The following is a 13,880-nucleotide window of genomic DNA, read 5'->3' on the forward strand; positions in this document are numbered from 1 at the left end:
CTATTATACCAATTTTTCAGTAGTTGCGAGAATAAAACATATCGTGCAATAACTGCATAATCCTATACTATATCATAAAGCAACGCATTTCAATGTTCCACTTCCTAATCATCGCCATCACCAACATCAGTAAGTAATAGCAACGCCGTAACACGCGTAAGCTCGAATAACCAGACCGCCATCAGCAGCCGATTTTCCCGCGCGTCTCCATTTCCACGTCATCCTTCATCCTCGTGCCCCCACGGCTTTATTACCTATCCGACTGGCTTACCTGCCAAATAAATTCAAAGCGTCTCCTTTAATCCTCGCCGTCATTCGATGTCGTGCTGGAAATCAATTAGTCAACGGATCGACTGAACGCGCGCGCGCGTTGCCACTTCACTCGCGCCGTAATTAACGATGATTAAGCGACGCCGAATGCAGAGCGAAACCGAGGGTTCGTATATTTTCCGCGCTCCTGTGCGTGCACGCGCACGCGCGTGGAGGAAAGAGAGTTGCCGCGAGCGTAGGGTTCGCATACTTGTAGGTACGACGCGTGGAGCGCGTGTTTTGAAGATTGAGGTAGAAGATCGGTATATAAAGAAATCTCTAAAATAGTTGATTGTTGCAATCGGATCATCAAATCACTGACGGCTACAGGGCTTTTAAAAAAATTTATTTTAATCACTTTTTGTTTTACAATAAAATTGCGACCGATGCGCATGCACACGAGAATTTCAAAGCAGCACTAAGTTTCACAGCTTAGTTCATAAGGTTTTCGTCAAGATTCGTTTTTATATGGTCATGGAAATCGTATGTGAATAATTTGACCGCCAAAAAACACCACTGTTCTGCGTGTATCTTGAATAAATTCCAAAATAATGGTGCGGGCGGATCTGTTGTAATATTCTAAGTAGTAACGTAGCTGTATCTATCCGATTTTTTATCGTTTTTTTCCAGTAATTCGAGTTGGTAATTCTGGCTCGTAATAGTAGTCCACTTTTTCTCTGTAAAATATTAAAAATCTGTTAAGCGACTTAGAGTTAAAAAATGAAAATACAAAACATTTCTGTCGTTTATACCCGCATGACCCATGTTAGGACTTTCACCTAAGGAAAATAATAGACTGCCCTTACTGTAGTCGAATTCAGTCGAGGTAACTAATATTGCCAAACGTTCAATATTTACAGTAAATTGTAATCCTATAACAATTTTATAATCCATCATTTTTATATTAGGCAAATCTAGTGTATTCGGCTTGTTCTACTCTAGCGTATAAATCTCTGTAAACATAATAATAACGTTAAAGTGAATTTTTAGTTTTTTGTTGCTGCATATAGATTTGTACGGAGTACAATATTGTTCTTACGAGTAACATTTTTCTTTACCGGTACCAAAGTGACTGTACTAGGATCATTCATACCATTCGGTAACAATAATCCGTCCTGTATTCGAATATGAATGATATTATTCTTTTTTACGAATCGAGATCCTGCGACGACGCTGAAACAATTCAATAAAAGAATTGTTAATGTAATAGTGGACTGCTCCGTGATGGACAAACAAAATGTAATTTGGCCTGAAAGCTTCCAATATTAAATTCGAAATACATGGGATGGTTAAAACTTACTAATGGTTTTTGTATCTAGCGATGTTTTCTTCTCAACTAAAGTATCGATCAGAATTTTCCGTTTCAACACAAAGACACGTACAATAATCTCATCTCCTGGTTAGTGATGCAATCGGATACCTTCTTGGTTTAGCTTTTTGGGAGTGATGGTGGCGCTGGAGAGTGAAGGAGTGTAAGTTGCGTGTGTTTATTAGTTGAAGATTTTCGCGTTACAAGGGCTGGATGTGATGCGACTCGTGTCGTGGCTCCAGTTGAACTGACTTTTGGTTGGCTCCAGCGTCGACCGTCGAAGGTCTCGATCGTTCCGCCTCCTGTACCGATCGCCGATCAGATTGGCAGGGACGGAGCACGCGCGGTCCGGATAGCGCGTCGGTGGCGAGGGCAGCTGGCCCAAACGGCCGGCCGTTTACTGTTTTATTACGCCAGGGATTACCCGCGCCGGCGAGCTTTAGCCGCCCGCGTCGACGTGCGGATGACTGCAATAAAAGGGTTCGAGCGCGGGCCCGAGCGTTTTACTGCTTCCTCGATGCGGAGAACTTAATTGTCCTAATGCGCTCACCCGGGCCGGAAAAACCGAGTTCTAATCCGGGCCGCATCGTTCGAGGCACGAACGCTGGAGTCTTCACGTGCGCGTGCGCGTGAGGTTTGTATATGCGTGCGCGCGTGTGTGAGTGCGAGTGTGTGAGCGTGTGTGTGTGTGCGAGTGTGTGTGCGAGTGGGTGCTATGTGGCCACCACAGCTTCAATCATTTTTGTTGAACTAAGCTTTCTTCGGGCCTTTTTGCAATCTATCGCCATCAATTAAAAATTCGTGTCTTCTATCGCTACTATTATACTACAAATAAAATTATAAATACTGTTACTACAAATAAAATTTTAGCAACAAAAATATTTTTTTTCAATGCTTTTACATGTATTTTAGTCAATGCTATTGACATGGCTATTTTACAATATTAAAAGTTCTGACTTATCTCCCTTATATTTATATGTAATTCGTAAAATATAGGGTTTTCTTACAGTAAGACATATATCTATATCGTTTTTAATTACATATCCGCATTCAACTATGTCGCCGCGACACGGTCGCTGTACTTCACAAAGTCCACCGTCAAAGCATTCGGTAACGAAATTAGTTTTCTTATAGCTGCTACAACTACTAGAACACCTATCCCTTTTATCTAAATCTATTGCATTTACAATGAAAATTTGAAAAGCATTCTCAAGCTTTGTTTAAGTTTCGTCTGAAACAAATAATTCTTTTTCAATAAATAATAACTGAAATGCATTATAAGATAAGCTTTGATCTCATTGGTGTACTGCATAAATAGCTAAACAAGATTACATTAATTAAATATATTATATTCTATTGACCATGAAGACTTTGTAATTTTCTTCCAATAGAAATATTATCTTTGTATACTACTCTATAATTTCGAAATCACAACTTTAATATAATTTTTCGGGTCTCGTGGTTACTCTTGTACATAAATCACACGAAATAAATAATCTATTCCCACAGTCAGAAACAGGTTGAGTATATTACTATTACCAAAAAGTTTATTCATCCCAAGCAGAAGTGCATTGATTTCTATGACGAGCTCCTTTATACCACATGCGCCAGGAGAAATTATTGTAGTAACGAACCTTCATATAGTAAATCTTTATTATACATTCCTGGTTTGGCAGTGAAATACTCCAAAAAATCTATGTATATTCTGTCTAGTTTGTACATGTGCTTTGACGCGTGACAATTGCTGAGCTAATTCCTGCAAACCAACAATTTCACTAATCTACGTTGAATTTAAATCATTCTTATCGTAAAGCTCGATTTCTATTACAATCTCCTGAGTTTCGATAAATTCCAATTGCTGATATACTGATGTAGGTGAGTTATCAGCATTATTACTGAACGCTCTCTTGGCCTCATTTCACAAGTCCTCAACGCTGTCACAAATACCCTCAACACCTTGGAAATCGATGTCAGAATGACTTTGTTTGCTCTTAGATTCATCGTAACGTCATCCAATTGCGTATACGCGAATATTAATAAAAAAATAATGCTGCATTTTGTAAGAAGGAGCATTGCGAAAGTATATTTATAATTTATTCAGATGATCGTACTGTCTTAAAATTATCAAGCCGATTGCACTTTCACTTTTTCTATAATACTTTAGCTTCGTTAAAAATGAGACGAAAATTATTGTAGTTCTATTGACACTGTGCCAAACTAGTTGCCTTCTTAAATAAAACAAGTATATTTTCAAGACTCTTGAATATAACTAAAAAACTGGATTTCAAAGCAGAATAACAAATACACACTTCGAGATTGCTGTTTACGACGATACTTAATTTTTATCGCGCTGAAGAAAACTGTTGAAAAACAAAACATCCGCAGTGTAAAGCTTATGTTCAATCGTCCGTATCTATTAACTGAAACAAAGTCACTGAGACAGACTTATGCCAAAATTTAGAAACATTTATTTATAAAACGTAACTCTTATTATTCCAGAAGAATTTGTAAGCAATATAAAAAAATCAACAAGAAGATTCCTATCAAACTATCGCCGAACACGCGTGCGCGCTCGCTTTCATCTAAATCCCTCTGAAAACTTATCAAGCGTCATTTCGCAGCGATCTTCCTCAGCTTATCCTCTCTTTCTCCGCCGCGCGGAGAGAAGTAGGTTTCGGCTTGCGTGTGACAATAACCATAATTCGCGCGTCTTTATACGCTCGGCTATCAAAGCCAGAAATCTGCCGACGCGCTCGTGTCAGATCAAGCGTGGAGCGAAGAGTATACACGCGTGGAATTCCGGCGAGATCTCGAGAGACTGCGAGGAAAAATTACAGTTACACTCGACACGCGCTTGCAGGACTATTTCAGTAAAACGTGCGCGCAGAGCTGAGATCTTCGCCTCCTCTTTCGCCTCGTAGCTTATCTCGCTATGCGAGGGAGAGAGCACAGGGTTTACGAGCAAAATGCAATCGCTCGTCCGCGCAGTCTGTTTCTGCGAGCGCAGTAGGACGCGATCGGGAAGATTCGTCAGTGCCTCGCGAATGAGTCGGCGCTGCATGCGATTGTAAATACCTTCGCTATGCCGGGACTGATACGCTGAAAATTAAGATAGAATTGTCCAGGAACGATTAGAACTTTCTACTCTCTGCCGGGAAAGTACACTTTGGAAAAAATAATTAAGTTTATTGCATTTTAAAATAAGCTCGCATCGCATCTGGCAATGAATTTCTCGTAAACGCACATCCATAATGAATAAGATACAGCCGGTAACACGACATCCGCGCGAGCTATCTCTATCCAGCTCTTTCCCAGCCTACGCGTCAACCAGCTTCGATATTTCTCCACAAGCTTCGAACTCAATTCCCTCCCATAATCCGAGATACCGCGCGACCCTCATTCTTCTCTCCTCGCCATAAGTCGATCGCCGTAGGCTCGGAGCATAAATTAGTCCTAATGCGAAAACCCGTACGTACCGCGGTGCACCTCATCAGCTGCTACTCGTTTCTCGCTCCCGCGCATCGAAACCCCGTCCTCTCTCGCGCGCTCGCGCGCGTACAAATCATACGTTAATTGCTGCAAATCACCGCGAGGCCCCCGCGGCCCTCTCGACAATGGCCCCGCGATTTATGGTACAGCTCGCGGCGCACAATCTTCGCATTGACACGACGCGTACTTTTTTCTCCCGCTTTCTTTGGCGGCAACGGCCTGGGTAGGTAGCTGCGGCTATTGTTCGTCGGGACTACTTATGCTTTGTGCAGTTTATTTTTTTCGTAGGAGCTTGAACAGCGGACAATAGGCATTGACGCTGGAGGTATTATATACTCGAATCGTGGATTTCTGCGAGCTTTAATCTCTCGTTCTCCGCCGGCTCGTATTCTTGAATGATAAGAATCGTGGGTGTGCTGGCAAGGAAAAAATAGCGAGTGACATAACTTTTGATTAACAGGTTACTCAGTTGTAAATTCGTCACTTTCATCGAGATGGAAATCGAAAGCAACGATAAATAACGCAATAATCGTTGCGCTCTCCCTCTCGCCGCAGCTCGCGTATAAATCAGCGCGGCGCGCGCACACACACACTCACACACACGGCTCTTTCTCTCTCTCTCTCTCGCGCTAACAACAAATCCGCAATGTCACTTAAATCAAAATCAGCATTTTTCCGCCACTTCCAATATCTTTAACGGGCCGCGCTGAACGATATACCGCAAGCCAATGATATCTCAAGTGTATATCGAGGATTTCGCAATCGCGAGCGTATTGCAAGCGCGTATCCCATAATACGCGCACGCGATCGAGCAAAAATCGTCGGCTGTCGCTCCGCTTAAATCACACGACACCTACTCGGCCTCGATAAAGATAGCAAAAGCTCGCGCTCGCGCGCGCGCGTAATCGGCGCGAAAAGCCGCGTGTGTAGCGACCTACACGGGACCGATCGAGAACAATGCCAGATAATGCTCGGCCAGACTAGCGGAGGTGCGCCTGTATACGTGTGTAAATAATACGAGCCCTTAAGTGCGGATTTTTTCTCTGAATTATGCTCTGTCGAGAGAGAGAACCGCGCGTGTAGGTGATTTCAGGGTTTATCGTTACACACCACGCGATTGATTTACATATAAAAGTATGTCGCGTCGTTATGGTACAGGCAGGGATTTTTAGAAAAGCAAAAGCTGTTCTCAAAATTATAAATGAACGAGAGCTCGGTGTGAATTAAGTAACACCCTGGCGGTTAACGATAATCTAATGATCAAGTAGAACAAGTCCGACGTGGCAAGACTCCGCGACAAATGTGCACGCGCTGTATACAGACACTCTTTCGGTCATTTAATCAATTATCGATGCCGGTATGCGTCGGCCGTAAGACCATCAAATTTCATTTTTATACAATCCGCACTATTAATGGCGCAGACCTGTATAATCGTACTCGCATAATCACCCGAGCGCGCGACTATAATATATTGTATTTCGAAATTTTTGCTCAACTTTGAGACGGCAAAAAAAGCCGACGACTTACATAGGTAATATAATGCGAATTCTCGAGAGACTGCGCTTTTTCCTCTAAACACCGCTTCCAGAGCGACAGACGTCGAAACCTTCGAGCACAGGTGACATTTCTGAGATACAACTCTGCTCTGCATGTCGGAAGAATGTTAATGAAATATTAACGTCGCTGTTTAGTAATCGCGAAAATAAACATTGAGGGGAAAAAACGTCACGCTCACGATGCAATTGCCAACCACTAGCCGAGTCTTGCGCAACGACGGTGACAAGGGATAGAGAAAAACGTTGTACGTATGTACATACGTTCGTACGCTCGGCGTCACAAGAATCGCCGTAGGAATGAATGAAGTCATAAATCCGCGCTGTGCGTATGTATAAAGAGACACTCATACACACACACGTTCGATCGAAATCGAACCTACAGCGGACTTGCGATCTCGAGAGATTCTCTCTTGCAAAATTTCCATTACGCGCAGCTTACCTATATTTTTCGCGAATTTTTCAGTCTGGAGGTAATTACTCCGCGATCGGAGATTGCGCGTGTCGTGTGTCGAGCGATGCGCGCAACGGAAAAATATGGCGGCATTGTTTTTAGACAAGCGCGCGAGAGGAGGATAATTTACGCGATTGCCGCGAGAAGCGCTAAATTATCATTCCACTGTGCACACGGTTGAAATGAAAATTGTTCGTCGCGAGTGTGTGGGGAAATCGATCGTCCTTTCACCTTCGCTCCCTTTATACACCTAAAAATTTCGGCTGTATGCGCCGCGAATTAAACGACGACGGCAGTGAGAGGAAGAGAAAAGCGGGCGACAATGCAGAATAAATTTTCGCGAAGGAGCCCGGCGACTACACGCCCACGCGGCTCTTGCGCAACTCGTTCGGTTCTTCTGCCGTTATTATTATTATTATTATCATATACGTTCGGCGCGCACTGGCGCGGGTGAAGCCCTTCGTGCGTGGGACGACGCGCACCAGCCCACGCGAGAGAACGTCGTCGTGTATTGTAAATATCTCGAGTGTATTATGTCTCGGCTCGCGCTTGTACACTTTCGGCAGGAGGATCCGATCGGGCTCCGGGTAATTTAAGGTTTCCGGAACGCGTTGACGTTACTTTGGGCTACAAGACTGCTGGGACTGGTTAAGCGTCTAATTAATAAAATTTTTAAGCGTAATGATCGGTGTAAGTTTCCCGAGAAACTTTCCCAGGCTCTAAAAACCCGCAACTATGACAAAAACTGCAAAACCGCATACTTATAGCACACTTATAACAAGTGTCTCCTTAATACGATCCTCGCGACCACCCAGAGCATCCGTCGTGGAATCGCCGCCTTCAAAAGAAGAGCCATACTGCAGCCTCAACGCGAATCCGTCAAAATTATACATACCCGTCTTTTTCCAGCGGTCTCGCGTATCGCATCACGCGATAACTCTCCGCGACAAAGACGGTAGCCATCTCGCGCGCGTAAAAGAACACCGTCGTCGCGATGCGGCTTTGTTTTTGCGTATATAAGTATAATAATGTCCCTCGCTAGCGCGCATTCACAGCTGTAGGCCAAGTGCAAGCGTTTCACACTTTAATCGCGCGGGCATTCGTTACATGATTGGGGCGAGTGAAGGCGCGGATTTCGCCATGGGAAAGTGCGAGCGTTAAAGTCGTTAGGAGTTTGCTCGTTTGCTTGGAGAGGAATTTTTCGAGGTTTCGACGAGAAGGGCAGTTATTTTTAAACTAGAGATACGAGAATTTTATTTGCTTGCGTATAATGGATGGTAAATCAACGCTTGCACATATAGTTTTCGTGGAAGGTACCTCGAAGTTGCAAAATTCCCCTGGCTTCGTGCATATATAGTTTTCGATGCATAATGCATGGCAAATCGTTTTCCTCCGGAATTTCAGCGTAGTCTACTTATGAAATATGCCCTCAACGCTGCCGGTATAATACGTATAGTCCGGTATAGTCAAAACAAAGCACTTTTTGCCCTCGAAATTTCGTTGGACAAGAAGCAAAAGATATTGGCCGCGGTAAAAAAGCATTGTTTTCGCCGTGAAGCATATTACGCCGAGCTTGTGTGCGTTGTGTATAGGAAAGGAACAACAACAAATTCTCGTCGGCGGAATAGACAAGCGGCAATTTGTGCCGGACGCGTAATACACCGTAATGCTTCTGGGTGGTACTCCCAGTAAAGCGCGTGTAATGAAGACTTGCGCCTCTATGATACTTCGCCGCGTCTTTACACTCATGGCTCGCTGAGCCAAGCGTTAAACCTTTATAGATCGAAAAGTTAATTGCTGCTCTATTGACGTATTAAGACGTTACGTTGCTTCCGCGTTGGACGCATCGAAATATAATATTTCCGTGTGAGAATTTTCTGTTGTAAAACGATGATCGTTACGATTAAAGTTTCGCTCCATTCGTCCCGAGTCGGATCGCAATAAAAGAATAATCCTCTTTAGCCACGGTAGCAATCGGACGGCAGTCGAAAAATCTGGCAGAGTTCGCAAAACGGCTGATGGTAGACCGAAGAATACAGGCGCGGACGTATTAATTAATACGTCGAGCATTGTGCCGCCGCTTGTCGAGATGATATCACAAGAGCCTCGAGGCGCCACTGCTCTCCCTTCTCCTCCTCCTTCTCCGCTGATCTTCGAGAACGATAAGATCGCGACCGCGTGATTACATCCCGCGGCTGCGCGTCGTCCTTTGTGCGTGAAGCAGCAGCAGCAGAAACAACAGCAGCAGCGGCGGCGGCGCTGACGAGGCGAGATTCCGAGAGATCGATCAGCTGTGCGTTCATATATGTATATACACACGTGCACGCACTGCACTTTCGGACTTCCCACGCCTCACTGTCTCGAGCTGTCGTTGCAAGGGTTTTATTGGCCGTGATGGAGAATGGTTTTGAGACTGCTGGTTAACGGATATATTTTTTGAGTATTGTTTGATTTCGTAGATTTGTTATACAACTATGATTTGGTTTGCCTATTCAAACGCTGACATAAAGGCATGTGAATGATTCTATTAGTTTTTGGATTGACTGTTTATTTTAACGTTCGAGCAATGCCCAACCTGGATAACAGAAGTATTCGTTCACAGTAAACTATTTCAAATTATTTTGCCTTTAAACAATACTTTACCTTTTTTCATTTATTAGAAAAACTAAAGCTACGATTCCACGTTCGCTAATTTTCACCACAAAAATCAGCAGTACTTACCTACAGAAGCATACCAAAAAAGCAGTTTTTGACTGGCAATGGATATCGTCCATATCGATAATACCACCCAAGGGACCAAATCCCGTAAATGAACCCCAACAAACTGCTCGCCTATGCGCGTCATTTACTGGACATATCAGCAACGAACTAAGCCCATCTACTTTCCAAGCCGCCGTTACCTCCTTCCCCTCCGCGGCTGCAGCGAAAAGGACAATTGGGTATTCCTCAGCTAGCTCTCGGGGTCACGGAATGTCGCGATCGTATAGCGGGTGCAAACTCCGCAGCTCGCGGGCAAAGGTCGTCGCTAGGCCGTGTGTCGTCTCACGAGGCTCTTCGCCTTATACCGTTGAAAATGAGAAAAGATAAGGGAGAAAAAGAAGAAGTAAAGAGAGAGTAGGGAGAGTAGGAGGTGCAGCGCGCGCGCTGCGGGGACCGAGACCGGCTGATGACCATCGTCCACCTGACTCCCAAGATTTATCGCGCCTGAGATATAGCTCCGTTGCACGTGTGGCGACCGAGTGCACGCGCGCGTGTGCAGCAGGAACGAGGCTCTAGGCCTAATCACTGCTGATGCTGCTGCCGGTGAGGTTTGCACGACTTTTTTGTTTTCGGGGTATTTCGTTGGGTGTGCAGAGGATTTTCGAATTGAATTTTTGCCTGAAACGAGTAAGTCGATAAGTATATAATCAATTAGAGGAACGTCGCATTACGAGTTAGCTTAATCGTATTTGAAAATTCATAAACTGGTCTGGCACGACACGTCTGCTTTTACTGAATCAGCGTTATCTATTAGCGATGAGGATTAAGTTCAGCTGGCGCATTAGTTAACGATCTTACACGAGCATTAGGAATAATGGACACGCTTGTATAATTTTATGCTTTAAATCCGATAAAGGAATAAACGTTAATTCAATCGCGCAATACTTTGCAATCAGTCACAGAAAAAATTCCACTTAATCAAAAAGGGTGAATTATTCCTTCAAGAAACGTTATAAATAGACACTTGCGCCAACAATCGATAAAAACTGCCAAATTCGAGCACGACAGATGATGAAAATGTAATTCCATAGAAATTTCAATCAGCCAGAAAAGCTTTGATAGAGTAATCCAAGCTAAAGCCAAAGATAAAGCTGAACTCGATCGCTCTTGGTTTTCGAAGAAACTTTACGAGAGCATAAAGTCTATCCAGCTCTCTTATGTTCCCTCGTCCGCTTTCGCAAGTGCATAGCACGCGCGGGACGATGTTTCATGGATCTGCGCAGCGTACAGTGCGTCGTTATTCTTCAAAACACGCCTCGCATAAAACCCGCGAGAAATTGTGTCTAACAGAAAAACGGTAGGCAATAAAACAAACATTTATCTTGCGGTGATTTACCGGAACTTGCCCACCTCAACAGCCACTTTGCATTAAAGGAACGGCTGCAGCGCGGCTAGACATGTGTGTTTGCTGTCCAACAGAGAGAGGGATATATGTGTGCTTTCTTTGTTGCGCGAACGCTCTCTGCTGCGAATTAAATTATTTTGTATACATGACGGAAGTGACGCAATGGAAAGTGAAAACAGCGCTGTTTTGAGCCTCCTGAGTATATGAGGATGGAATTGAAAGTATTAGTTCTTTTCCACTCGTATCCGTGAATTAAATCCATTAATTTATTTTCTAATTTTTTCGATAATCATTATACGCAAAAACAAGTCTTTTAACGTTTTTCAATATAGATATAGACCCGATATAACTGTTTTGCATCATACAATAGAACTCGCACAGACACTATGTCTTATATTTTTTACGAAACTCTATTTTTGTACTATATCGCACTCATGTTTTCACTCTGAACTTGATCCCATAACGTTTGAATTATTAGTCCAAATCGAATGATATATTCGACGGTATAAAAATACAGTTTCGCGAAACATTGTAATCTGTAGACGGCTTCCGTTTATTTCCACACATTGAGAACCGCCTCGCAGAAATCGACAGCTCGCTGCCAGTAGATGTGAAATTTCCCGAAGCCTCGTGTACGCGTTATCGCTCTGATTTACGCGCGTCTCGCTTACCTCACTGTATGCAGCACACACTCTCGCGTCCATACAAGTACACCTTACAGTCAAATAGCCGACAGAAGTACACTAGACAATAATGACGCCTGGCGCGAACGAAAATAATGTATTCCGTCGCGGGCGAACGTATCGCCGCGGTTACGTGGGTCCAACCCCTGCATCTGCAGGTAATACATAAACATGATGCATCGGGTGGGAGGAAATTTACGACAGCGAACACGACAAAGACGACGATCTCACGAAATTTCCACATCCGGCGCTGCCCACCTTCGTAATTAGAATACAGTGGATGGGGTCGCGGTTTTTGTGCGCTATAGCCTTTTTTTGCAGGGGAAGGACTTTTTGCCGAGACTGGAGTCTTTCACTCGAAGTTTTGTAAATTAAGATATGGACGGCTGCTAATTTTGCTGCAGGTACGCGTGCTCGTATTATACATTGAATATTATACGTTTGGATCTGTATGGAGAGTTAAGTGTGTGTTAGGTGCGACGCGCGAAAGTCTCCTAGTTTAGATAAACATGAGTTTTTTTTTTAATATTTTAATACTTTGCAGGGATGTAATTTAAAAATTACTAAAAATGAAAATTAGTAAACGTAATTTTAAAGTTTCGGAGCTAGGGGACGTATTTCTTGCTGCAGCGTGCATAAATAAAAATATGTATTACAGGGTGATCGATAAATATAAAATTTGTCGTAAAAATCGAGCCGTAATTAAGGAAACCTTTTTGCGCTCGAATTGCTGCGCAGAGCCGAGTAATTGCCTCTCCGACCCAGATGTATTTATCTCCGGCGTTTAGTTGCACAAAAGTAAATAATTAAACTGAATTTCGCAAGAGCGAGCAGCAACAATAAGCAAGGAAAATTTAGTAGTCAATTAAATTAAGAATCCCCATTGAATCGCAATCTCTCCTCAGCTCGGTGCTTTCGCGGAGAGTCAAGTGTTATAAAAAGTAAATAAATTGTCCGAGCGCGTATAGCCATCATCTCCATTCTCTGCTTCGCGGTTCTCACGCAGCGAGAAGTTCAGCTCGGCGTTGTGTTCCAAAAAACGAATCGAGGAGCTGTACTCGTGTATACGTATAGGGATATAGGTATACGTCAGCCGCGTTGTACGACCATTTTTTGGTCTTCAAAGCCTGGAAAAACGCCGCTTTATAGCATTCGATTTTATTGAGCGATTTACTTACCAGGCAGGTTACGCTTGCGCAAATATACTCGAAAAATAAAGCGAAAACTTATGGACTGGGCAGCAACGGAGGCCGGTAATCGCAGCAAAAAACGCCCATCTCTTCAACGAACTTGTTGAGCCATTAATTTCTCGGCGTCGAGAACACTATTAATAGGCGCGTACATAGGAAGTAACGAAGATCTTTTCTTTCGCGTCCGAATGGGCTAACGTTTTGCCGACTTTTTTTGTCTTTGGGAAAGTCAGTTATGGTTCAGTATGTTTGTTCATTATCTTTCAAAAGGAGAAACAGATTCGTAGGAAGATACGGTTTTAGAAAAAAAATCAGCGATACGCCGAGAGAGATGCAAAATTTAATTGATTGCAGCATATATATTGCGACGTCAAGTAAAATTGAAATTTTCAAGAACAAGAAATAATTAATCCGTAGCTGCAGCGCTAGGGTTAATCTTAGGTATAATTATAAACTGTAAGATGATACTGCCAGATTTTTAAATGCACGAACAAGAGTAATATGCTAAGGGAGGGAAAAAGACAGACGCAGCTCTAGCATTTATTAATGAGGCCGTGTAGCGGACGCTCAGACGTATTTTATAGAAACATGCTTGAGAAATGCACGACTGTAATAGGTAATTTCCCTTTCGTGTTTTTAACTTACCGCGCAATTACACGTACTCTACTGACCACTGGACAAGATACGTGTTTCGGACGGGTAGAAATGAGCTTCGAAAAAAATCATGGACTTTTTTAGTGCTTCTTTTTACAAGGTGTAGGAAGATTTAAAATAAAATAAAGAAGCAA

At 43.2% G+C, this 13,880-nt stretch overlaps 1 long non-coding RNA gene across 2 annotated transcripts; it reads right to left on the minus strand.

Moving 5' to 3' along the window:
- Window positions 1-634: 634 nt before the first annotated feature.
- LOC116416929 lies at window positions 635-3,865 on the minus strand. 2 transcript variants are annotated; one of them, XR_004227229.1, is made up of 5 exons: window positions 3,447-3,865; window positions 1,610-3,374; window positions 1,349-1,482; window positions 1,062-1,262; window positions 635-986 (listed from the first exon to the last, which is right to left on the minus strand). It is a non-coding gene; the product is annotated as an uncharacterized LOC116416929 (long non-coding RNA). The 2 variants fall into 2 exon arrangements; XR_004227228.1 differs by having other exon boundaries at window positions 1,610-3,865.
- Window positions 3,866-13,880: the final 10,015 nt, after the last annotated feature.

This window comes from Nasonia vitripennis, chromosome 1 (genome assembly GCF_009193385.2).
Source record: "Nasonia vitripennis strain AsymCx chromosome 1, Nvit_psr_1.1, whole genome shotgun sequence".
NCBI classification, from domain to species: domain Eukaryota; kingdom Metazoa; phylum Arthropoda; class Insecta; order Hymenoptera; family Pteromalidae; genus Nasonia; species Nasonia vitripennis.